General features: G+C 41.7%; 1 long non-coding RNA gene across 2 annotated transcripts in view; it reads left to right on the top strand.

The window, feature by feature from the left end:
- Positions 1–366: 366 nt before the first annotated feature.
- Positions 367–22,685, top strand: part of LOC123581514 — a 64,025-nt gene continuing 41,706 nt past the window's right edge. The window contains exons 1-5 of one of the 2 annotated variants that reach the window (XR_006703778.1): positions 367–514; positions 4,371–4,374; positions 4,628–4,987; positions 8,883–8,960; positions 15,527–15,736. This is a non-coding gene — a long non-coding RNA (uncharacterized LOC123581514). Of the gene's footprint in view, positions 515–4,370; positions 4,375–4,627; positions 4,988–8,882; positions 8,961–15,526; positions 15,737–22,685 lie in introns of those variants that run through there. The other variant, XR_006703777.1, reaches the window with a different exon arrangement.

Genomic DNA, 22,685 nt, shown 5'->3' on the forward strand with positions numbered 1-22,685 from the left:
GACTTTGCCCAGTAGAGGAACCCATATTGACTGGAGACTAGTAGCCAATCAGATTGTTTCTCTTGGGGAGTTTTGAAACATGCATGCACACACAGAAACACAACAGAAAAGCAAGGAAGGGAAGCATGCAGATAAAAGGAAATTGGGCCAGAAGAGCTATAGGCTTTCAGGGTAGGGAACAGTGGATGGCTACACCTGAGGAAATTGGCTGAGAGAATCATCAGAATTGCTTTTAACTTATGAGTGTCATTGTGCTTTCAAGAGGACCAGTTTTCCATCTTTTATTTCTTCCCTACATAGTCTTACGTTAAGTCCTGTCATTTGAGGTCCCTTGGTGTTTTTCTGTTCCTTGTACTTCAGAAGAGCTGAGTGATAGAAAAGACCAGAGAAGTTGGTATTTTCCTGGAGAGGAGGAGGAGAGAAGACTTTTAAGACCAGCAGAACCTCTCTTCATCTCAGGAAGCATGCCACCCGTGCCTGCAAGGGTACAAGCAGAGACATATGAGTGCTTAATGTAAGTACAAAGTGCATCATGATCGTTATTGCTTTGATAATTTTTTGCATTTATTTTTTATGAGGGCTAAGTTAGTAGGAACAGGTATGGTTCCACATGTGACACTCACCGGAGAATTCTTTTCCTCTTTCCTTTGAGAAAGAAAGTGAGGGGTGCCTGGGTGGCTCAGTCGGTTGAGCCTCCGACTTTGGCTCAGGTCATGATCTCGCGGTTCATGAGTTCGAGCCCTGTGTCAGGCTCTGTGCTGACAGCTCAGATCCTGGAGCCCGCTTTGGATTCTGTGTCTCCCTCTCTCTGTGCCCCTCCCATGCTTATGCTCTGTCTCTGTCTCAAAAAAAAAAAAAAAAAAAAAGGAAAGAAAGAAAGTGAACAGGACTTAAGGTGGCTTGAAAGAGGGCTAAGTTGAGGGGTGCCTGGGTGGCTCAGTCAGTTAAGCATCCGACTCTGGTTTTGGCTCAGGTCATGATCTCATGGTTTGTGGGTTTGACCCTGCCCCAGAACAGAGCCTGCTTGGGATCATCTCTCTCCCTCTCTCTCTCTGCCCCTACCCTGTTCACACACACTCTCTCTTAAACTAAACAAATGAACTAAAAAAAAAAAAGAGGGTTATGTTGAAAATGAATAATTTCTTAGCATAAAAATGATCTAGTTCACACCATCAAAAAACAAGCATCTTTCTAAGTAACTTCATTCTCCACTCTTGTATACAAATCCTCTTACAGCTAAGTCAGAGCCTACTCTGGACCACTAACAGCTGTGTGCAATCTTTTCTCCATGTCAGTTGTTCTCAAAGTGTGGTCCATGGAACAACAACAGCTGCATCAACTGGAAACCCATTAGAAATGTAAATTCTTGTACCCTCAATTCAGACCCACTGAAATAGAACCTCTGGGGGCCCAGTAATCAGTTTTAACCAACCCTGCAGGTGACTAGTGTACATTCAGACTGGAGAGCGATGGCTCTGCACCTTTACTGATGGAGTTTCTCCAGCTTGAGGTGCTCCTCTGGCTTCTCCCTCTATATCCAATCTCTGAAGTAGCTTCTCACTCTGCTTTCTCTGGGAAGTCATCATAAACTTCCTGAGGCCAAAGGAAGTTTGTGTTGTCTTGCCAAAATGTCAACACATCCGAGCTAATTCGTACCCAGTTTTAACTTGTTCTCTAAGTGGTTTCATGTGTGTGAAACAGTGAGCTTGGCTCTCCCTTGAGTGCAGGATTTTTGCAACCTCTCTTCTATGTCTCTCTAAGTACCTAGTAGGTATGTTTTCTACACTGAATTGCAGTCACGTAAAACTCCTTTGTTTTTGCATGGAAAATAGTGATAATCCCCTTGAAGTTCAGAAGTGACATCCAAAGACTGTTCCTTTTGTCTTCTTCCTGCCAGAGATGAGAACATCTGGGACTTAGGTGAATGGATTTTCAAAGCCCCTCTCCCTTCACTTAAAAACTTCCTTCTTCATTGAAAAACATGCCAGGGAAGTCAGGGTTTTTTTCCTCTTAAAACACTGGGGTGTTATTGCAGCTTCAGAAGTGTTCCTGAATTTTTAAGAGCGCCTCTGAGAAAAAGAGATAAGGCTTAAAAGTCCTCAATAATTTGCCTGCTCCCTTTAAGACCTTCAGAAACTCTTTAGGTACATTAAAATGTTTTCCTTTAATTTTTAATTTTTGTTTTACGATAAGGCTAATTAAGGCAACACCTGTTTGGAATGATATAGTTGGTGCTGGGTCAACATTTCCACTGGTTTATAATCCAGCTGTGAAAACCCAATTTGAAGGAAAACTTGGGTGTATAATATCCAAACCCAGAGGGACTCAAAAGAAACACTAATATACCAGTGTGCATATTAGGGGGCAAAACAAATAGAAGCAAAGTGGTTTCAGGTGCTCTTTAGCACTTGCGTAGTGTGCAAACAGTTTTTACGACCATGGTTTGTAGGCCTTCAGCTCCTCGTGTAGGTAGGATGCCTTTGGGTATTTAAAAGAAATGAAAACAGGCCAGTTAGTCTATGTAAAATACTAGCTACTGTGCACGCGTGGTAATGAGGCTTCTCTCATCAGAGGGGTCTTAAGATGTGAAATGACTACTCTCATGTTTCTCTAGATTTAAGACCCCCTGGAGGTGTCCCGATGTGACACATGACAGTATGTCTTGAAGACCAGTGGGCTGCTTCTGTCCTCCCTCTTCTGTTGGGAGGATGAAGCAGAGATTTATTAGCAGGTCATGTAAGGAAACGGGAACTTGGGTTCAGGCTGGAAATAGCACTGTGGACTAGAACTTGCCCTACAGTGGTTCTCAAATACTTTTTAATACCTAGAGAGAGACCAATAAATAAAGCAGATAAAAGTGGAACTGTTCAGATTGAATTAGGGGGAGAGCCTACAGCCTCAGCTGCATAGCTCAAAGACACTCAGAAGCCTAAAAGAGGCTTGGTGGAACCTCTAAGGTATGAGAAGCATGGTTGGAAAGTTACTGTCTTATCAGTGACAGAGCAGGTAACCTAACTCTGAGCTTTATCAAGATCCTTTCTTTTGTAGCGGAAGTTTGGCCAGTTGGTGAGAGAGGAAAAATAAGTGTTTTGCAGGCTTTGCTTGCAGATACCTTCAAGAAACTCTAAAGTTCCAAAGAACTGGTGTAGATGAGATTCAGGCTTCAGTTGGTCTCAAGAAATCGCATATGTGGCACCTTCTCTAAGTCAGTGAGCCCAGAATTTTTCCCTACGAAATGAAGATAGGAATTCCTGCCAAGTTCATAGTTTGTTTGTTTGTTTTGATGGGGTGGGAAATCGAATAAAATGATGGATTTTAGATGATTCTGCTATTAAATTAAGCCTTTGAGAGAGTCCAGGGCAACATAGAACGTGAGCTATTTTACCGGAAGTATAAGGCACAAAGGAGAGAGAGATGTTTTTCCTGGAACCATTCAGAGAAGTTGTATGGATCACATGTGGGTCGGACCTTTACAACTTCAATGCACTTCTCGTCATTTTCCTCATGATTAGATGTTCATACTACCCCTGTCTCTCCTGTTTCGTGTTATTCTGGAGAAATACCTGCTTAATCTAAAGTGACCATAGATCTTTCAAGTTGGGTAAGATGTTAAGGATTATGCTATCAACCTTCTAATTTTACAGTGGAAGATTCCAACTTTAGAACTCAGGTCCTGGGGTCCCAGGCTAGGCTCTTTTGAATAATGGTAGAGATGCCCAGTTATTCCTGACGCAGTGGATGAGAATGTCCCTACCATAAGACTGGCCATTTCCCCCTGGTGTCTCTTGCTCTCCCCCTGGGATTATGGGGAGTCAGAGGATCTCCCATTCCAAGACTCTGCTGGGGAGCAAGTTGCTTGCCATTTCTTAAAGAACTTGTAGCAGGCAGCAAGTAAGGATCCCATGCCAACTCTCATCTCAGACACATGATGTTTTACCACCTTCCAGTAATCTCCCACCTGCCCTCAAGTCCTTCTCCTGAAGGTGGAAATAATTGAAAAAAACTTTGAGTCCAGATAATCTTGGGCATTTTGTTTAATTATGGATAAAAATTGGTGTCAAAGTTTTATATTTGTGATAGTTGGATTTTAAGTATCAGCAGATCAAATGCTGGGGCCAGTGGCACTATGTCACAATCTTTCTGTGCCAGTTTCTGCTGCCTGCAGGTGAGTTTGGCCAGGTGTTTTCCTTACTCCTCTTTTCACCTTTCACCTTGACACTATGCGAGCTCCTTCTCGTAGTGACTGTAATGGTGAGATGAAAAGGAAGAAGAGAGGATGTATAAGGCACCTTGCATCCAAACTTTCTAAGGCAGTTGTAATCACAACTCTGTTTGGTTAGTCCTGGAAAAGATGTTAGAAACCATTGCAGTAATGTGGAAATAATAATAATAATATCTTGGTACCCAAACTACATTTCCTCGACTGTTTTTGCAGTTAGGAATAGCAAAAACACTTTGTCGGGTGATGTGTGCTGATTTTTTGAGTTTCAGAAAAATATGGCTCATGTAGATAAGCAAGGAGTGGAAGACCCTCAGATGATTATGGCATAACCTGTGCTTTTGGGGTTACAAAGCTAGAAAGAATTCAGGAGAGAAGATGAGGGCAATGAATGGCTTTTGTTTGCAGTTTGACAACCTGGTGATGGCTGGAGAACACTCTGGAGGCCGAAAGAGCCATCTGTCATGTGAGCTCAACAGCAAGCTAACCCCACCTGATGGGATGGGGCTGGAGGCAACAGAGGGCTGCCAAGCCTCCAGCCCCCTGGGAAGAAGCATGCATTGTCTCTCAAGAGGTTAGGAACCCCTTCTTTCCACTGGGCTTCCCCACATTTATCTCACACAACTCACCAAGCTGGAATTTGACCTCTGCAGCCCTAATCCCTTTTCCATGTGATTCTTCTGAGATATGGCTTCCACAGAGCATTCCCAAGGCCAATCATGCTGTCCTGTGACTCTAACAAAGAAGCCCCAACAAGGAAATCAAGGGGTAAGTGGTTTAATAAAGCAGCTGGTAGATTGAACTAAATTCATCATAATCAGCCCAACTCCTTCATTTTACTAATGCTGAAATTGAGGTATGCAAGTTGGAATGGTGAACCCTGGTTTCCAGAGTAAGCTAGTGGCAGAACCAATCCTGGAACCCAAATCCCCTGCTTGCCCTTTCCTGAGATTGGACCCATCCTACAAGCATCCCATAAGCAGATGGTTCTTGTTCAAACACATATTCTTGGGGAATTTCTGTGAAAAATGCCAGGAAGGAGGCTTCTTATCAGCCATTTCCTTAGGATGAGCTCTAAGCTGTTAAGCCCAAGTTCTAAGCTATTAAATCATCCTATATTCATATTGACCACACTAGAGTATGGTGATAATACAGAGGAAGTTTTATCTCCTTTGCTGCCTTTCTGCATTTACCAGGAGTTGGGGATGAGGATAGTTCTACCTGAAGGAAAAGGTAAGAAACTTAGGATTCAGTTGATCTGACAAATTGTCAATTATGTGACTAAATATGAGATGTTTAACAGGTAAAAATGAAAGGACATGGTCACCAAATGGATTGAGGAGAGACAGAAGTATAGTATGAGTCCCAGACTAGGTGTTGAGTTGTTTTGCCTGGAACCCTGAATAACACATGTAAAATGATCAATGAACAAAATAAAATCTCACAGGATTAAGTTCTATATTGCATACTTGAGATTCCAGATGTTTAGCTTTATCTCAAATAAAGGAGAAATAATGAGGATTATGGGCTGAGTTAGGAGGATCTTCTTCATCTTAAAAACAAAACAAGAGGTGGAGCTTAATCCTATGTCCACCCCCACCTCACACCCAAGTGTGGGCTGACTTGGTGGTGAGTCACTTCCAAAGAATAGAGTTGGGTAAGTGAAAGCAGAAACTTCACAGTGGAGAAGCTACTACATTAATCAAATGGTCAAAATTAATATCATCAGTGTTGTCATGTGGATCTCATGTGGCCCCTGATGAAGAGGTATAATTTCTCGGAACTCATAACCCCAATCTAACCATGGGAAAAACTCAGATTGTGAGGCGTTCGATAGGCTATCTGGCCAGTACTCCTCAAGACTGTCAAGGTCATGAAAAATAAAGACTGACCAGAGGATACTGGGGAGATATGAGAACTAAATGCAATGTGGTACTCTGTATTGGATCTTGAGAAGGAAAAAGACATCAACAGAAAAGCTGATGAAGTCCAAATAAATTCCAGAAGTTAGTTAGTAGTAATGTACCAATGTTGGTTTCTGAGTTTTGATAAATGTACCATGGTAATGTAAGATGTTAATATGGGGAACTGGACTATTTGTACAACTTCTCTGTAATCTAAAATTATTCCAGGGGCACCTGGGTGGCTCAGTCGGTTAAGTATTCAACTCTTGGTTTCAGCTGAGGTCATGATCTCGGGTCTGTGAGACTGAGCCCTGCATTGGGCTCTGTGTTGACACAGCATGGAACATGCTTGAGATTCTCTCTCTCTCCCTCTCTCTCTCTGTCCCTCCCCTACTTGCGCATGTGCTAGCACACTATCTAAATAAATAAATAAATAAATAAATAAATAAATAAATAAAATTACTCCAAAACAAAAACGTTATTAAAAATAAAACAGCAAGCCACCAACCAATCAATAATTTCCTTTGGCCCTGTCTCTCTCCTTTCATAGTTAAGCCTACCAAAATACAATATGCACTGCTCACATTTACTATCTCTCCCAATTCATTCCCAAGCCTACTTCTTTCTGGTTTTTGCTCTCCATGACTTTACTTGCCATGGTATAATTGACACAATTGACCACTCTGTCCTTGAAGCTCTGTCCTCCTTTAGTTATTGATTCCCTAGGGTCTCATGGCCAACCTTCCTGTTTGCTCATACTACACCTGCTTCCTGGATAATCTTACCTTCCCTGTGTCTTCAGTTTTCATACACTGTATATACTGATGAATCTCCTTTTTTCTTGAAAATTCTCTTGCTTACTAGAAACTCTTTTTTTTAAATTTTTTAATGATTATTTATTTTTGAGAGAGAGGGATAGCATAAGCTGGGAAGGGGCAGAGAGAGAGAGGGAGGAACAGAGGATCCAAAGCAGGCTCTGTGCTGACAGCAGAAAGCCCAATGCTGAGCTCAAACCCACAAACTGTGAGATCATAACCTGAGCCAAAGTCAGATGCTTAACCTACTGAGCTACCCAGGTGCACCTAGAAGCTCTTTTTGAGTGTCCCACGGGCACTCACTCAAAATGTCCCCAAATAATTTTTTTTTTCTCATCCCGCTTTCTTGATAAACTTCCTCTATTCCCTACCTTGGTGAATGCCATTGTTGTTGCAATGTCAGTCCAATTATCCACATCAGAAACTTGAGCATTTACTCAAATAATTCCTTCCCTCATTCCCCTTGATCTTTCTAAAGATCCCCTAGCTCTGTTCTCTCCTCTAAGTCTCCCCTTTGCCACCTTCAGGCTTGCGTCTATTCTCACCTGCCTTGCAGTCCCCTGACTGGATTTTTCCCCTTAATTCTGCATGTCTTCAATGCTGCCTCCATCTTTCTGACAATGGTATTTCTAAAAACAGTCTAAACACATGATATCCCTTCTTAAAACCTTTAATGACTTTGTATCACTTTGAAAAAACCAATCCAGACTTCTATACATTGTATTCAAGGGCTTTCATCATTTCACCCCACATGCTCTTCAGTTTCATTTTCTTCTGCTCCTTCACCTGTTCCCTACATTCCAGAAGACCCTCCAATTGTACTTCTCCAATTCTTGGACACATCATACCTCTCCCTCTCTTTTGACTTTTGCTCACCAAGAGGGCCCTTCCTTTGCTACCACCCAGGATGGACCAGTACATGTTTTATGACTAGACTTCTTCATGCCTCATCCTCTGATAAGCTGAGGCACAGAGACATTCAGTAACATGCTCAGTCTTAACTGATGAGCAGTGGTCTTCTCATTGAGGACCTTGAGCTGGTAGGAGTTTTTCATCACTTGTTGGTTGGTTGGTTTAGTAATGAATTCCCAGAGAAGTAAAAGAGGTTGGAGCATATGGTGAGCTGGTGACCAGAATTCTTTATGAAGGGAAGAAGGAAAAATGGGATGAATAAGTGGGTCCTTTATAAGTTTGAGACATGTGAGATTAAGAGAAAAAAGGCAAGATGCTCTGCAAAATGGCAGACTAGTCCCCAAATTTAAAACATTAATTTATAATGATAATCCCCAAAGAAAAACATCTACTTTGGCAAGGGATTCACAAATTGGAATGGCTGATGGATGGCCAGGGAGCGACTGCTGAGATGAGGTATGATGCTGTCCATGGAGAAGAGGGCGGACGTCAGTGAATTATGGGCTCTAATTCCACCTGGGACCCCGAGTAAATAACAAAGTGCCAGAGTGAGGCTCCAGATGGTTTGTGTAGTGAGTGTGACCAGAGTTCCAGTGAGGGATTGGAGCCTGGTAATTCAAACCGGGCCTGCCTTTTTATGTTGTAGCAATTCACAAACTTGCCAGAGAGTGTCTATTGGGTGTGTTGGTGGCCCCTTTACAAAAATGGGCTTCCTCAGAAATGGCTGATTCCAAAATTTGTAGGCCATGTCAGATGCTGGCTAAAGCCTACTGCTTCTTCCTGAAAGGTGATTATTGACAATTTTAGAGAAACCTCAGTCTCACATTAGTAAGCTTATATACATGTCAGCCCATTCTATATACTGCAAAGTGAACATTCTAGGCTGCAGGAGGCAGAACTGGCATAAGGAAGTGAAGTAACAATCCTTTTTAACCCCCTTATTTCATCATACCTCATTTTATAACCCCCCTGTTGTGTCTACCTTCATTAGACAATAACGAGGACTTTTTTTTTTTTTTTTTTTTTTCACAGAACTGCGTGAGAAACATGGAGGGCCTCCACAAGCCTATACCATCCATGGGTCACAGGTGCAGTTATCCAAATGAAAAGGTAAGCAAGCTTCTCCTGTGCTTTCTATCTGTGAGTCCCCCGAGGGGCTCAAACATCTGGAGCAAGCAAGGTAGGTTGGGACTCCTGTTCCATGGAAGGTCACCTGGAGGAAAGGAAGGCTGCAGGGCGGTGTTTCACAGCCTGAAGGAGGAAATGGAATGGGAGGCAGAGTGCCTGAGGCCAGCAGGGAGGGAACACAAGTAGCAAACTGTTTCTTGGAGAGTACAGGCATGACAATCTACTTAGAGACAAAGCCGCAGGTTGACATCATTGACTCTCAGACAAGCATTTGTCTGAAGACAAAGCACAAATTCTTTAGGTTGAGGAAATATAGTTTTTTGGTTTATTCTGTCATGCACGAACCACTTGAAGCATCTGTTTTTTAAAGGCTCAAAAAAAGGAATACAGCATATTCTCTGCCCTTAAGAATTATTGAATCAACACACAGTCACTGAACACATTCCATTCACTAGGTGCTGATGTAGGCACTCAGAAGAGAAAGTTACTATCCCTCATAAAGAGCTCAGAGACCAGCCTGAGAAACAGATTTTTTAAAATGGTCTTGATAGAGGTCATTTTAGGAACATAGTGAATCTTCCATGGAGGAACATTCAATACTCAGAGTACTGGAGGAGCCAAGGAGGGTTTTCTGGAGGGAGGTGGCATTTCCACTGAGGTGTTGGGCTATTGGAAAGGGGGAGGAGGTTGTCTGAGAACAGGGAAATGCATGTTCAACAATTAAGAGGTGAGAGAGGCCCTGGGCTATGCATGGCTTCGCAATACTGAAGCCCAGGATGCAGTAGAGAACTGGCAGGAGAAGAAGCTGGTGGGGCCATCTGAAGGCACATGCCCAGGAATGGGACTCTATGCCGAAGGTTCCGAGGAGCCCTGGGTAATTTCACGTGAAGGGCCTGATATGTTCAGAGATGTGTTCTGAATCGTTTGTCACTTAAGTGGAAGGTGAGCAAGGGAGGCAAGGCCAGAAACCCAGGGGGAACTAGCGAATGAAGATCATGTGCCCAGTGTCTCTCTAGCTTGTGTTCTAGACTTCCTAACTCTGGCAATTCCACAGATACACAGAATATGTAATGTTAATTTTCAACAACTGCCATGAGTGGCTTAAAAGCAAAATGGCTTGTCCATCCTTGTAGATTTCCCAGGCTGCTTTCAACAGGATGGAAGGCCCATCTGCTTCTTTGGCTTGAAGGGAAGGCAACAGCACAGGATGAACCTTCCTGCCTCATCCTACAGGCCATCAGTGGCCTGCTCCTGAAGTCCTGAGATGGGAGATGGCCTGGTCACCAAGGGTCTTTCCATGGCGGGAGGTGGAGGACTTGAGGCTGGCTGCTCCTGTGCTGGCACTGGCTCTTATTTTTCTCGTGCTGAATAGCTGGGGAAGTGGTTGAAATCAGAAGCAAAATGCCACATTGCACGCCCACTGAAGTCTGGGCTCAAGGGAAAGGAGAATGATTGCCAGAGTGTTAGCTGTTCCTAATCCACTCCTGGACCTTAAGCTGTCTTGAACAGAGTTGCCAAACAGCTTGGTAGAGACTGGCCTTTGGGTGGGTGTGGGCAGGGAAGGGGAGGGGAGGGAGGGGAGCATTGGCTCTCCATCTCAGTTACTTGTTCAGAAGCAGCTCCCTTCCCGAGAGGCTGGTATTGCGGGTCTGCAGCAGGGTGAGTTTATGACTTTGTCTGAGAACTTGCTGTCAGATTTGCCAATTTGACTGTACATGCAAGTATAGGGTTGTTTAAAACTGATTTGGAGCTTTTAATCTTCCATTTGTTATTTTAGTTGGGAATTTCTTGGTAAGCTCAAAATCTAATGCTGGAGCCTTGGAAAGGAATTATCATATCATGAAAAAATGATACTATCTTTCTTTCTGTGGATTTCTGTATGGGATTCCGGTTTTCACATAGAAGAGTCTGTGATTGGGAGATGATAATTTGGACATTGGGCAGTGATCAGGCACCATGGAAAGAGTAATGTTCTGGGCTTAGTAGACTGTGGTTTGAGCCCCAGTTCTAATTCAGTGTCACCTTGTATGAGTCCCCTCATTGCCTCAGGCCTTGTTAACCCTAGGGGAAATGGGGGTGTTGATTCTTTGACTCAGATTTTATAGCAGAGCAGAATGAGGTCAGGAGAACTGACAATATTAATACAAGGTCCCAGAGTGAGTAGATGTTAGAGCTATGAGCAGACTCATTCACGTGCACACATTCACATGCATACACTCACATGCATGCATTCTGTAAGGAAAGCACTTAGTTTCACTGTGGCGTGCATATGTGCTCTGCTGTGGAGCAGGTCACCCTGGTTTCTCCTCTTGCGTGGGTGCTGATAAGAGTCTGGGTTGTAGCTGAATAAGAGAGAAGTATGCGTGGATGAAACAGCAGAGGACTTCTAGCTTTTCCACTGTGTACTGATTCTACAGGGTGATGTCAGAAGAAGGCACAGGGCAGAGAAGAGTGGACGGTAAGGGAGGGTCTGCTTCTGCCCTCGAGGAACGAGTGAGGCTTTGGTTCCTAGAATGTGTCTGCATGCTTCTTTCATTCACTTCTGAAACACAAAGAGCTCTGTCTGAGACCCTGGCAGGACAGCAAGTCTTTTCGGGATGACCGCAGTGATCTAGGATGATTTATGACTTGTTGCCTTGAAAAGCACAAGCCCAAAGTCAGACTTGGTGCATTCTGGACTGATGCTGTGATCTCCAAGCCAAGGGAGGGCTTGAGCAATGGTGGGGATGGTGTCGACCGCTCCTTACACAGCCATTCCATTCTGGAAGCCCCACCCCTCTCAGTCGTTGCTGTTCTGTGTCCCTGGACATGTTCTGTAGAAAAGGAAAGCAACAGAAACTGGTACATTTAGAGCAAAATTGAGCATAAGATTCTGACTGTTACTTTATATGAAGAAAGAACAGTCTTCAGAAGTAAAATTTGCATAGTGCTTGATTCTTTTCAATTTTAATTTTAGTTTTTAAGTAACATGGGTAGGTAGTTTAATCACACTAACAAATAGTTTTGAAACAGTGAACATGACTCTTCTCAGTGTTTTAATTTATTAACTGATTCAGGCATTATTAGTACTCCTGTTTGAAAGGGGAAGTTGAGGCATGGAGAGGTTAAGATTCCTGACCAGGTTCACACAGTCGGCAAGTGTCAGGGATGAAATCCAAACCCAGGTCTGGGCTTTGAAGCACCATACCATACCGCTTCACTGAAAAGCAAAAGTCAAATAACATTGTAAATCTTATAATACAAAACAGCAGTTCCTTATTCCACCTTTCCCCACCTCTGACTTGTATCCTTCAGGAATAACCACTGTGTTCCTTGCTGTTGTTTTTCATCTGGAATGTTCTTCCATATTTCTCCATATCATGTTTTTGCTGTCTTTTTCCGCAGTGTTTCAATTTTAGATGTTACCTATTGACTTAATTCTATGAAAGATGAAAATTTCACTCTCTCGATATCACCCATCTGCCCCTGCCACAAACACATGTACATCTCATCTCCCCGTTCCCCCTTTATATTTAAGCACCACTTTTAGTCAAACCAATATTCAGTATTTAATGTCATATAATTATGTAAATATTAATCAAAGATGAGCCTTACAGTATACGATTGTTCATTATCTTTCTCTACAAGTTTTTGTAGTCAATAATTCCTTCTTTTGTTTCGTATTGTTATCCACACAACTAATTCTTCCCTAGCTTTTCTAACAGGGCTATCGAGCACTTCTCAATATGAACAAATACTTCAGGCAATCTTTCAGGCTTTGTTTTTTCTTAGAGTTATTCCTTCTAGCACCATCTGTCCTGTCTTCCTCTGCCAGTCAGGATTGTTTATGCTCTGGGGCTGATGCATCACTGGTATCCTAGGATTTGTCTTGATCGTCATCCTGGGAATTGCCTTCGTCTGCCTCATAAGCTAGATCCCTGGTTTCTTCCTCTTTCTTAGTTTAAACCCTAATATTGGGGGGAAATCATATCTTCTAGTAGTGTCCTAAGAAAAAATACACGGTGGAAAAATATTGTAAAACCTAGCATGTCTGATGATATTTTTCCTCTACTTGCATATTTGAGTGTAGTTTGAGTATAGATTTCTAGATTAGAATTCTAAGGCATTTCTCTACTCTTAACTTGCTCCCAATGCTATTTTTTGAAAAGTATGAGGCAGTACATTATTCCTAATTCTTTGTGTGGGAAAAATTGTCTGTATGCTTTTTCTCTCTGGAAACTTTTAGGGCTTCTCTTTATCCCAAATTTTACGATGACATGACTTGACGAATCCTCTTTTTGATTCAACATGCTGGGCAGGCTATATTCCCTTTTGATCTGGAAAACCATATCCCTTGGCTCAAGAATATCATATATAAATATATAGTTTCTATTTTATACAGTATGTATTTTTATAGTTTCTTTCTCTGACCCTTCCTTCCAGTTAGCTCGTCAGTTGAATGTCAGTCTTCATGGGTTTATCTTTAATTTTCTAGCTTATTGTTTTCCTTTTCTATCATTTTTTGGTTATACTTTATAGATTTCCTTAAATTTAATCCTCTATATATTTTATTGAATTTTAAATAATAACTTTAAGTGCCATGAGACTTTGAGTTTCTCAGAGTTCTTATCTAGTGTTTTTTTTATTAGCACTTATTCTTTTCTGCATTGATTTAATATCTTTTCTTATATCTAAGAATATTCTTTAAAAAAATGTTTCATGTTTCCTCAGTTGCCTTAATTGCTTCTACTTCCTCTGAGTAATTTCCCCACCCTGCCCTTTTCTCTTTCTTTTTGTCTCTGTCTCTGTCTCTCTCTCTTTTTTATTTTATTTTATTTTTTTTGGTTTAGACTCATATTAGAAACTTAGTACAGATGTCTTAGTGCAAGTGAATGGCACAGAGATTCAATTTCTTTTTCATTCCAGTATAGTTAACATACAGTCAAAGATTCCTTTTCAAGTTGAGTCCCTAAAAAGCTGATGTGAACCTGTGTGTGTGTGTTTGGTAGCTATGATTGGGGTGGGGAAAGGAGGTGTGCTCAGTAATCTGCAGACTTTGCTTTGGGATTATTGGGTGAGGACCTGGCTGTTTCTTTGGGTCCCCAGGATCAGTAGGTTTCACTTCCCATGGGGCTGGCCAGTTTCTCTGGGAGGATTCTCCAGCTCCCTGCCTGGGGAGAACAAGGACAAGTCTGGCTCCTGTGTTCTGGCTGCTGGGCAGGGAAAGATGGTGGGTTTCATCATTTCACATGCAGATGTTTACTTACATTCTTCCCTTTCTATTTTGGCACCTTGCCCTTGCCTTTAACTGAACCTGGGGACCTCAAGTCCAAAGTGTCTCCAGAGGGGAAAGCTGTTTTGTGCCTGGCTAGAGGAAAGGTGATTGGTTGTGTGAGCAGGCTCAATCTACACCTCAGCATTTGGAGATACTCGACACCCTCCCACCTCTGTGCCGTTCCAGAGTTGTATGGGTGAATCGATTGGCACCTTTTGGCTCCATGGACCCTTGACTGGCTATCAGATTTTAGTTACTACTTGTTTATCTTCTTCTTGTTTCCTAAATTTTGTTGACTATCTATAATCCTCTCTTTCACTTTAGTTGTCATTTGGGGTTCATATCTTTTATGATGTTGGAGAAGGGAGCAAAGATAAGTACCGACTTGACTTTCAGCAAACCTCTTCATCCACATGCTGCTCTTCATCCACATCCATGTACCTGAAATGGCTGAAAATATCAGCTCCATATCCCTTGTAGGATCATTTCTGCGGTTCACCAACAGGTCTCATGCACACGTACATTAGAAAATGATTCCTGATGTTCATGGCTTTCAGGGATATAAAGGATGCATAGGACCCACTTTCTGCCTTCAGAGGAAGAATAACAGACCATTCCTACAGAAGAGAAGATACACCATGTGGGCAGGATAGGAGAAATTTCTGGGATGGGAGCTCACAGGGGGCCTAGGAGTAGGTAAATTTTGAATTGTGCCTTGAAGTTAGGCCTGGGGTCTGTAGGTTAATAGGTGAATAGAACAATTTAAGTGGTAGGAGGATTCAGTAAACACTTTGGGAGAGAATTCACAAAGCAGCAGAGAAGTAGGGGAGAGCTCTTGTGAGTCTGCTTGGCAAGATGAGACAAGAAAAAAACATCAGAAACAGATGGCAAAGAAGCTCTTTTGCCAGAAGAGGAAGTATACGTGGAAGTCTAGAGTCATGCTCTCCTTTAGTTTTGTAAGGAGATCAAGGGGTACTTAACGTTTTCCCCTGGCTTCGACTCCAGAAGTTGGGAGAGGAAGTACACTTGTCAACAAAATCCTATGAGTAGTTGGGAACGTCTACTGAAGGTGAGTGGAGAGGCCCATGGCGGGCCCTTGACAGGTGGTGAAGGTGAGCCTAGTGAACTGAAGGAAGACCAATGGGCAGTGCACAGTAGGTCAGAAAGGATAAGATGTTCTTCTGTGCCCTCACTGACATATGGGTACGGTCATGGTTTGGTAATATGTATCTTAAGAGGTTTATTATTTTCCACTTCTTACACAGTGACTTTAAACAAGTTGCTTTCTTTGCAGACGTTTGGTGAAAATCAAGGAGCAATGTTCTGGTTGCACATGGTAAATCGGATCTCTCCCCAAAGTCAGCTTGAAACTGTAGGACTCATCCTGACCAACCTCCCAGATTTCACCACGGCAGTGTTGGGAGTCTGCTTAGAATCATAAGAGTTAGTGACAATTTAAATATTCTGCATATTTTGGCAGAGGGTGTAATTAATGCTGATATTAATGGCAAAAGTAGAGAGAAATGAGTGCTCTTTTCTTGTTAAAGGCAACCCAAGAACATTTGTGAGGTAGAATGGGTTAGGTGAAGGGAATCATTTATTGAATATCTAGTTTTCTAGGATGTTCCGATTCTCCTGGATTTCCAAATAACTGCTTATAACAGCTGGCATTAGTACCTCACATTACCTACTTCTTCCTTCCGAAATTAGTTTTTGAAGAATGGAAGTGATGTTAGCTCTGTTCTTTGCAATCACAAACATCCCTATACCATAGTTCATATAGAAAGAGCTCAGCTTAAAATTGATAACAACCTGAATACTTAATTATATAACCATGTTTTTAGAATTATGATTTAAAAGAATGGAAAATTGCCCAGACAAGTGAAGGGAAAAAAAAGCCACAATAAATAATGCAGTGTTGGATTCTAATACAAAGTATAAAAGAAATATCTGAGTTTATAGCAATATCAATTAATGATTGAATAAAACAAATGAGGGAGAGTAGACAAATCTCTCATGTAGCAGTCCCAATTATTTATGTAGGCACTCTGCCCTCAAGGAGGTGTGCATAGTTACTCCCTTTCAAAGTGTACACATGGAAAGGGAGAAAAGGTTACAGCAGAGAAATCTGACAAATACTACGTCAGCCAGGTGATCTGGGCTGATGTTCTAAGTGGCTCCAGTGTGCTACTTTTGCCATAAACAAATGACTTTTTTTAGAAATAAGAATTAGCAGTAACAGAAATTGGCTATTTATCCCACAAAATTCTATTTTGTAGGTAGAATAGATTTATAAAAGAGTGTAAGGTTCAACAATCGATTATGATTGTAAACAGTTGCCGTGGGCATTTTTAATTCCTCCAAGTATCTAGTGCAGGAATTTGCAATGGAGTAAATGAAATGATCAATGAGTGTTTGTTTAATTGGCTAAACATACAACAGTTTTATCGGTAGAAATAGTAGTTATCTTCTAAGTGATATCTCTTTCTAAAACACATATCATAACATTACGTTTCATTGACAATAAGACTCAAATTGTTACCATGACATTCAAAAAGCCTTTAAAAGCTGGCCTGAATGACTTTGCCAACCTCATTCCCTATATGCAGTGGCTATGTAGTATTTACTGATCCCTACAAAATTCTTGAACTTTCTTGTCTTCACACTTCTGTTTATTTTCATTTTCTCAGTCCCAAATGGTTTTTCTCCCTTGTTTGATAAAAATCCTCCAAAACCAAATTAAAAGCAAGTCTAGAATTAACTCTACCCTGTCTTTAACCTGGGTAACTGAGTAACTCTAATGCAGCACTTATAGACCACTGTGGGTTCTAGTTAGGTGTGTATATTTTGCTCCACATTTCACCATTCTATGCTTCATTTATAATTTTTTTTTTTTTCGAGAGATAGAGACAGAGAGAGAAAGCAAGCATGAGTGAGGGAGGGGCAGATAGAGAGGGGGACAAAGGATTTGAAGTGGGCTCTGCATTGGCAGCAGCAAGCCCGATGCGGGGCTGGAACTCACGAACCATGAGATCATGACCTGAGCCAAAGTCGGTCACTCAACTAACTGAGACACGAAGGCACCCCCACCACTCTATGCTTCTTGAAGACACACCCTCTTTCCTTATGCTTTTTGGAATCTTCTATTGCCTTACTAGGACCTCACACATAGTAAGTACTCAAGAAATACTCATTTAATTCAGTGGTCCTAGAATTGGGGTGCACAGTAGAAGAACGTGGAATGCTTTTTTAAAAGTACCAATGCATAGACCCTACCCAGAATAACTAAATTAGAACTTCCAGGAGTGGAGCCTAAGCATCGATATGCTAATAAGGTCCCTCAAGGATTCTAATATGCATCCATATAATTGAAGTGGGCCAGGGGCATCTCAGAAGAGGGGCAGTAAGGCAGTTTAGCTCCAGCAGCCCTCCCCTAATTCACAGTTCTGCCTAGCCCTTGATCACCAACATCTCTGAAGACTCATCACTGCACCTGGAATAGTTTTTGGCTTCACAATGACTTTGAAGTGAACTTTAACTTCTAAAGAAATCTGTGATGACACAAAAGGCAGGTAAGATATATAGTTGAAAGATCAGCCCCCACATGTGGAAATGGTTTGTTACACTCTGGAATGTACCTGTGAAAAATGTAGCTTTGAAAATGTTAGTAGCAGATGCTTCTGTTCATCCCCACGCAATTTACTGATTATGATGTGCAATCACTTCCTCTCAAATTCCAAGTCAGTTGTCTTCTGGGGTGTTTCCTTCAATCAGGATAGCAGTGCTAACATGTGGATTGGCCAGACTATGCTTTATATACAGTGATGCTGTCTGGAGGCGTGCCCCAGGGTCTCATGTGTTTCTTCCTGTCCTACCTTTACAAGTGTGAAGGCTAAGGTGACAACTGTTTTCTCTGAGATGCCCAGGACACTTAGTTCCTATAAAGCCAGGCTACTGGTACTAAGTCAGTGGTTCTCCAACTTGAGCATGCATCTGAATCATCTCTTGTTAGAACACACATTACTGGGCCCCATCCAGAGTTTCTGATGTGATAGGTTTGGGAAAAAACCTGGAGAATTTGCATTCCTAAGTTCCCAGGTGATACTAATGCTGGCGGTCCAGGGACCATACTTTGACAACCAGTGTTCCAGGTAGAAGAGCAAAAAACGTAATGATAAAGGGAGTAGAAAAAAATAGAATTGATTAGTTTTGTTGTGTTTTCTTATTTTAATGTTTGTTTATTTTTGAGAGGAAGAAACAGAGTGTGAGCAGGAGAGGGGCTGAGAGAGAAGGAGACACAGAATTGGAAGCAGGCTCCAGGCTCTGAGCTGTCAGCACAGAGCCCCACATGGGGCTTGAACTCCTGAGCAGTGAGATCATGACCTGAGCTGAAGTCAGACACAACCAACTGAGCCACCCAGGTGCCCCAGAATTGATTAGGTTTTAAAGGGGTATGCACTAAGTTTATGGACGCTTATTCAGCTGAGAAAAGAGAGGTGTAACTATGATTCTTACTGTTTTAAGGATTATTCTGTGGCTAACCTATGTTACCCTCTAGCAACAAGAAATAAGGAGTAAATGTGTACATGATTTTCAACCACAGGCTGCTCTGAGTTATGAGTTTGTGGATGAAGTTACGCCATGAGATGAGAATTTAGAGGGAGGTTATGTCTCTGCCACAGAATTTTTTAAATCACAAGTGTGAAGCTTTATCACAGTATAAAACAGACTTTTCTAATAAGAAAGCCAATTTTGCTGACCACGGCCCTTACCAAACACACAAAGCTCACAGCCCTTGCCTGAACCCTTAGTAGGGCAAGCTCTTGGCTGCATTCAGAAGGTGCACTGCCGTGGGAAGAGAGAACAGAGGAGGGGGAAAAGTGGGGGCGTTTCTCTTACTTACAACTTACATTTTTATGTACTGTTTGTATCAAGTAATAACTCTCTTCTAGGATATTGAATGGGTGCTGAAAAAGCCCACAGACAAAAGATGAATCAACCCTGTGTTTTCTCAATACCACCCTCCACCCCCAGAACTCACCGCCTGCTGTGTACTCAGGAAGGCTTATGTTAGGCTATGACTGGGAAGATGAAAAATAAGTCTAAGAGATGACCCCATCCATCAAGAAGCTACAGACTATTTTCTGAATTCAGGAAAGATGGAGCTGACAAAGCAAGGGCAGAGGAGGGGTAGAGAGAGAAGTAGGGTGTTGGGGAACTGGATTCCTGTAAACAGCTAAGCTGATGCCAACCAAAAATGAGGCAAATCTTTACATTTCTGGTAACAGAAGAGCAAGGCTTTGACTTGATCAAGGTGATAGTAGGTCTTCGAATTCCCTTTTCACCATTTTCTGCCCAATAAATACCTAAATAAATTCTGTTCCCATAAATACCTACCCCACTCTTTCCTACCCAGTAGCACGTAGAGGCTTCCTTGGTATATGAGATGGGGTGAAAGGGCTGCAAGCTTTAACACCAAACAGCCATGGGCTTTGGGAGAATAGTTTCTACACTTTGGCCACTGGGGCGGGGGTGGGGGGGCAATATATGTTGGGCAGAGATGGGAAGAGCAGAGCCTATAAGGGCTGCAGGAGACATAGCATTTTCCTTTCCTTAGAGCCCATAGGAATATCAGCTAAATCCCTCAACTGTACAGGAGTCTTCCACTTTCTTGGAGTTTAGTGCATATCCTCGTAGTCAGGATCGGTGGGGAGGCCCCGTCAGCTACTTCTTTTTCCCTTCTCCGCAGGTGAAAATACTCCTGTGCAACCCCTACTGAGGAGATCCTCCGCATATGTCTGTTTTTCACCCAGCAGAGGGTATAGGATCTTTGTAAATTGTATTTTTTAAATATTGGGTTATTCTTTTGAGGGCCCATTAGGGGAGATATTTAGATACTCTTTCCATTGGCACCTTATGATCCAAATTCTTGCCTGTTAAATGTAAAAAAAAAAAAAATCCTAAAGAATGATTTCTTTAAAAGGACCTAACTTAAATACATCTGTGGAAACTAAGCATAATTTATTTTTAAATTAGGTTAAAAATGTTTGCAGTGTATGCCCAAACTTTTCCAGATGTTAAAACAAGTAAACACTATTAGATCAAATTTAATTTGGTTTGGTGTTTTAATCAACTTTTACCTTGATTTTCTTTTTTGCTTCTAACGAGGTTTACTCGTGTGTTGGAGGTGGTCTTAAAAGTGTTAATTTTAGCTTTTCTTTACAACACAAATACATGCACCAAGGCATTTTCTTATTATAAACGGAGTTAGATAAACTTTCAATGTAGCTTTGCTTCATTAAACCAGGAAGTTTATACACTCTAACAAAAAAAATATGTATTTCCATTTCATGTTGGCATCAATGGTAGTACTGTGTATAATGTCGTTAGTACTGGTAGCTGGAAGTCTCCATGGGAGATTGATGAAAGACAGATGACAATAAAAAGGGCATCAGAAACCAAAAATAAAATCTGAGATGTGGCTTTAGAGGCAAGGGCACTGTTTCCTAATGCAGGAAGTGTTTCTTGGGATGTGGCCTTGAGAGCTCAAAGGGGACTGACACTGGGGCTTCCCATGTAACATGGCAGTCGGGGAAGCAGGCTGGACATACTCAGGGAGAGGAAAGGGTGTTCCCATCTTCCAGATTTGCAGGAAGGAGAGAGGATTTATGGAATGTGTGGTGCTTTATGTTATTTTTCAAAAGTAGTTTTCTGAATTGCTTTGAATGTCATGAAATGTGCTGATTAAGCTCCCGTTTTAGGGATTGAGTGACACAAATTATAGTTTAGCCATGTTAAATTAGAGGGGTGGGCCAAGGTGGGAGTTGACATTTGATCCTTATTAGAGCAAGTCTTGTTTGAGTAAGATTCTTCTGGATACTACGTGTTAACAAAGGCACACGAATGTATGTGTGTAAGAGTGTATTTTTATTATGCATATCCATGTGTAATTAAAAAATAATAAAAAGGGAATGTTAAGGACTCCCATGTTCCTTTTCATGCTAAAGATAATTTTGTTTTTTGTAAGTTCTATTCCTGGTGTCATTGTACAAATGTGGATAATGGGTAAGAAGGAGAAATCAAAGCAACCAAACCAATTTAGTTGAGTTACTTTGGAAAGGGCCAAGATGCACTTGCAGAAGAAAATAGATTGTAAAGGTGTGAGGAGATAGGCAAGAATAACAAGGTCCTGCTCAGGACAAATTTTGGAAAGGTTTGGGGGTACATTTTGCAAGAGAGGCAGAAAGACTGCAACACAAACTACGATGAGAAGGACTTCGGGGTGTAGATAGCAAAGGCAAGTATAAATAATTCTGTAGTGTGTGATGAATGGGTTTGGAAAATGTTCACTCAATGTTCCCAGTGAACCCCCAATAACCTAACACTATTTTTCCTCGTTATTCCCATAAGGCCCTCTTCTTTCCATGTTTTCCTTTATGGCACGGTTGATCAGTCCTCATTTTTGAAATACCTTCCTCAAATTCTCAGAAACTCTACTAGATTGTACGTTTATATAAACCTGTAAAAACTTCTCATCCCCATCAACTAGGATTGCCTTTGGCTGCATGTAACAGATAAGGTTTATTTTTTCCACATAACAAGAAGTCTGGAGGTTGGTGGTTTGGGGTAGTGCAGCTTCTCAAGAAAATATCCCTTATGGTATTTTTTCAAAATGGCTGCTTCATCTTCAGGCATCAGAAGTGTGTTCTAGGTGGGAGCAGGATAAAGAGGGAAGGACAAAAGGCATATGCCAGCTGGGGTTATCTCTGTAATCAGAAGAACAAACTTTCCGTATCCGACAGGTTTCCCCTTAAATACCAAACACAATTGTGCCACCTGGTCAACCCTAGTGGCAAATGAGCCTGAGAGACAAAGCATTTTATCTGTGTTTATTGTTTCCTGCTTCCCCAAACAAAATTGGGGTTTTGTAAATAAGGAGGAGGGGGGAATAAATATTCAGTAGGCTATTAGTAACACCTCCCATATATCAAGCTTGTTACGTAAAGCTGGATACACACAGGGGCTGGTGGAGACCTTGCCTAAGTTCTTCCCACACCTGCTTACATTTATAATTTCTAATTTGTGATCCTCACTGTTAGACTGTTCATGTCTTTCAAAGTGTGCTAGATGCTGGTGCTAATTTTATATGTCCTGTATTAATTAGATCTGGAGAAGCTGCTTTCTCCACCAACTGAGGACTTTGTGCCAAACCAAGAAAATGAGGCCTCCCTGTTTTGTCAAAGGAAATAAACATGCTTTTTGTTCATAACCCAAAGTATTGAGTCTATAGGTAAGAGGCTGGGTTGTAGTAGAAGAGATTACTCTCATGGCGGACAAGTGGGAAAGGGTATCGGGGTTGAACCTCCTTGGGCTTCTCCACTCATGCTAAGTAACCGACAACTTGCTTTGCTAACATAGAAATGCACACAATTTTTCTCTCAATTTCTTTAGCT

This window comes from Leopardus geoffroyi, chromosome A3 (genome assembly GCF_018350155.1).
Source record: "Leopardus geoffroyi isolate Oge1 chromosome A3, O.geoffroyi_Oge1_pat1.0, whole genome shotgun sequence".
Taxonomy (NCBI): domain Eukaryota; kingdom Metazoa; phylum Chordata; class Mammalia; order Carnivora; family Felidae; genus Leopardus; species Leopardus geoffroyi.